Raw genomic sequence first — 4,928 nt, forward strand, 5'->3', positions numbered from 1 at the left:
AAGAAAATGCAGAATGGAACTATTAGCCTCGCCACTACTAGAAAACTATTTATTACAAACAGATATTTTCGAGAGATTTTATCCCACGGAAATACAGACAGATTTTGCTGGGGAATTTTTGTTGAAAACGAAGGAAAATGAATTAACATAAATTACAGATAAAAAAGAGAATTTGTCAATAATTCTGTCGAAAATTTTTTTTTTATGGAAAATAGTTACCGACGAAAAATCTGTCTGTATTTAAATGAATAAAAACATTGCATTTTGTTAAATTATTACAGACAGAAATTCTGTCTGTAATTTAAAATATTCCGTCGAAAAAATAGAGTTAAACCTAGCATTGCCCCACCTTATCGAGCTCCATTCACACCACACATCACCTTTATCGAGTTCCTCTCTCTGTCAACGTGCTACTTCTTCTCTCCGCCGCTGCCGCTGCCGCTGCCGCCGCCACTCGCATCGCATGAGCCCCCTCCACCACTCGCATCTCATGAGCCCCTTCCGCCGCCGCTCTCGTAGCGTTGCTCCCTTCGTCACCATTGTCGCATAACCCTCTCCGCCGCTCTTGTCGCGTCTGCTCCCTTCATCGCCGTCGTCGCAGAGTTCTCTCCGCCGTTGCTCTAATCCGAACACTAATTTTGTGATTCTGTTGTTTGGAGGTTAGATTTTCAATCCGCTAATTAACCAAAACTGAAGCCCTCCGTTTTTCTTCACTTGGAGATTAGATTTTCAATTTTATGCAATTAATTTCTCTTTTCAATTTCATGGAATGGTGTGATATAATTCAGCAAGATATATGCTGTTCGTATTCTCTGACCTGTTCGTAATTCTTCTTTTCAATTTCATGGAATGGTGTGATATATGCTATAGTTGTCTAGAATAGAAATTTAATTCAGTTAATACTAGTTTGGATTCATCAATTTCAGCTTTCTGCTATTTCTTGTTCAGCAGTTAGTTCCTTTAGCGTTTCGTTCCTTTCCTTGTTCTTGTTCTGCGATTTGATAATGGTGATTGATGATTCTGTTATATTAATTTTTGCATGAGCTTAATTTGGGAAGGAATAGGGTAAGCATTCGCAATGAGTTCATCACTGCACTCTTAATTTTAGAAATGCAAATTGTTTTGTTAATTTCGATTCGATGTGTTTCGTTTCAGATAAAAACATTGCACCATGAGATTTCATGCAGATCTGCTTTAATCAAAGCCGATGCCCTAAAATCTAGTAGTAACAAAGATGGGGACACAATAACTTTACAGCTATCAGAGTGCATAGAAAGAGATCATTGTCATATTCCCCTCTGTAATAATACAAACCAACCAATCTATCTTCATGTGTCTTATGTTCTAATCTTTATTTTCCTTTTGCCACATTAATGGATTGATGCCAATTTACAATTGAAAATTTGACCATATTTCTTGTAGTCTTGTAGACCTTTTCTTTTAGTTTTAATTGAATGAAATTACCATAGCCGAAGAATAATCTAATTCAGGAGAACTCATTTGTCAACAACAATATGGATCATGTTATTGCTTTAACATAATCATGCAATTGCTTCTCAACTTCTGTCAATTAAAAAGATATGTTAACTGAATTTTCAATCCTTCACTGAATTGGTGGTCAAGTTCTAGAAGCTCATGGTACTTTCTTTCTAACAAGGTTGCATGTTCTTGTAATTGAATATATATAATGCAAGCTGAATTGTCTTTATAATCCATAAAGAATCATGGTTCTTGTTGGGCAGGGCATTGGGGTGACCGGTCACTTTACACCTACATGGTTCTACTATATATGTTGCCAAACATAGTGACTGTATTACTCTTTTTCCTTCCACCTCTGCGGCGAAAGTTGGAGCGATCTAATATGTGACTCATCACACTGTTAATGTGGTGGGCTCAGGTGAGTAGCACAAGCTATTAGTCTTTGCATTTTTTTTTCTAACTAAATGTTATGTGTCTAACAATGACTTTACTGCAGCCAAAATTATATGTAGGAAGGGGAATGCATGAGAACATGTTGTCACCACTGAAATAAGTGTGAAAATCTTATAAATTTCCTGTATTTATTACCAAGTTTTTCAAGATATGGAATTCAGAAGTCAGAAGGATGAGCATAAATGCATAACTACCATTGTTTTTGTTATATTGCATATAGTTTACTATATAAGTTTCGTGAAAAACTTCACCATTTTAGTTAAAAGACTTCATGAAGAATATATCTATGTACTTGCTGTTCAAGTTTTTACCATATTATTTTTGAAACTTTTCGGTCACTACATTGTAGACACAAGTGTTCTATTTTTGGGCCATTTTTTTTATCTCCCTATTGATCGACTAAAGATTCAATATTGAATTCTTGGCACATATACGCTGCTTCTATAATAAAGTTCAACTCTCGGTATATTTTGGTATTAAAGTATATGATTGTACTTTGTTATGGCAGGTATACCTTATTTTGTCTTAATTTATTTACAATACATATATTAATTATAATAACAAATTATACTATTTTAAATTAAATGACTTATATAATGGTGGTCTCATTTATTTTTATAAATGCTAAATTGAATAAGTCATAATTACTTTTGATTTGGAATTAAATGAGAATAAAACCAGATATTATCTTTTGTTCTTTAGATAATTATCTTTTGGATTTTAGATATATTATCTTTTGGACTTTAGATACTATTTTATTTGGGCTTTAGGATTTAATGGGTGCCATGCTCAAATATAAATAGTGCCTTCAGAGTTTCGGTCCTCAATATACCAAAGCTGACTCAATAACTCTTTTTCCATCAGAGAAGTTGCAATTTAGCCGCCTAGGAATACAGAAGACTTTGGTTGAGGAAGATCAAAAGAACCACAAGATCCAAACTCTTTCAATCATGATTCAACTTCATGAATTCAGGTATGCTTCCGCATTCAAGTATTTTATTTCTTAATGATTTAGGTTAAAAAATTTTTAAAAAATTCCAACAAGTGATATCATAACCATCTATGATTGAATCATTAAGAAATAATAAATTTATTTTTGTTCATATTCGATGTTTTCGATTTAGATTTGTGGAATCAAATTTAAATCTATGATGTTTCTATTTTCTTGCATAAGAGCGGATTTCAATATTTATTAATGGAATGATATTATATACATTGAATAAAAAAAATGAGAAAAGAATCATTCGATCCTATTATTATTATTATTATTATTATTATTATTATTATTATTATTATTATTATTATATAAAATTTTTTATTCTTATTGCCCTTTTGATATTGACGCAGTACTGTAGATTTATATTTATTACGAGTTTCTCAAGAAAACTTTATGAATTTTAATATTGTCACGTCAAGCATCACAATTGATATATTAATTGTATATATATATTTCGTATTATTGAATTAGAATTGTCTCGTTTTAATTGTGTGTACACTATTTTTTCTTTTTTTTAATAAGGCACGGGGCCAAGAGTCTAAAGAAACAAAAATTAACTAAAATATCTTGGAAACTTTATCCTTCTGCAGTCAGCGTCCAAAGAAAGAAAAAGGAGAGGAGGGGCTTCTTTAAAGCAACACAATCCATGGGGGAGGAGATGCGCATGTTTTGCAAGGTCATCAGCTGCAAAATTTGCTTTTCGAAATATGTGGTTCACCTGAAAAATTTCAGACTTCGCTAGAAGGCGCTTGATCTCCCTCCCTCACCAGAGAGGTACTGGAATGGTGGGGGGTAGAAGCGCTGTGGATAAGGTTGAATACACACAGGAATCCGTCTCTATAACAAGCTTCTTTAGCCCCAAATCAATTGCGAGCTTTAATCCCACATAAATTTCCCAGAGCTCAACAGTGGTAATGGTTACCGCACCGATGTTAAACATGACGCCTACCTTGAGTCTTCCATCTGCATCCCTCAGAAGTCCTCCACAAGTACCGGTTCCCGAATTAGTGAGGACCGAGCCATCAGTATTAAGCTTATACCATCCCTCTTCCAGCGGAGACCAACCAATGTCGATAGTCCTGGTCGAGGTAAGGGCTTTTCTGCTTTTGTCAATTTTTTGAAGAACCTCATAATAGTGTTTGGCTAAGTTCTGAATTATTCTTGGAAGGTCTGAGCTGTGGATGCCCGAATTGTTAAAAATTAAATCATTTTTATTTCTCCAAGCTGCATTGCAGGTAGTAACAAATAAGGTGGGCTAAGCATTCCCATCCTTTCTTCGAGCAGTCATGCAAAGATTGTGCTTGAACCAATCCTGGAAGTTTTAGTTGAAGAAGTTGCCTTGTTGACTACTATCAATGCTGCTCATCCAAGTTTCACGGATATAGTGACAATCCCGGAGAACATGGAGCAGGGTCTCTTCTTGGCCAGGGCACCTGGGGCAACACTCATTGCTGGTAAGTCCTATCCTTTTCCTCCTGGAATTAGTGAGTAGAGCCTCATACATTACTAGCCATGAAAATGCTTTAAGACGTTGTGGTATATTGAGCTTCCAAACATCTCTAAAATTTTTCTCTGTGTTCTCATTATTTAAAAAATAGGCTTCATAGGCAGATTTAATAGTGAAATCTCCCTTAGATTTTGGTAAGCAGCTAATACTGTCTTCTCCTAAATCAGAATGAGGGGCTTTTATAATCTGGATTAACTCTAAATTCTCCTCCAGAAGGATTTGATTTAGTTTGAACCAATCCCAGTCTTCCTCTGCTCTCGCATAAGCGGCCACCTTCTCATCACTCCTATCCCCGTCAATAGGACTTATAGCAAAATTTTTTAGCGAGCCTATGCCTGGCACCCAATGATCGTTCCAGAATGATATCTTTTTACCATTTCCAATTCTCCAAATGATATTAGTGCTGAATTGGTTCCAAATCTTTGTAATTCCTCTCCAAGCATTTAAACTACTAGCTTTGGAAAGTACCTTTGGAATTGACTGAATTCCACA

This window comes from Arachis ipaensis, chromosome B5 (genome assembly GCF_059453495.1).
Source record: "Arachis ipaensis isolate K30076 ecotype BB chromosome B5, ASM5945349v1, whole genome shotgun sequence".
Taxonomy (NCBI): Eukaryota; Viridiplantae; Streptophyta; class Magnoliopsida; order Fabales; family Fabaceae; genus Arachis; species Arachis ipaensis.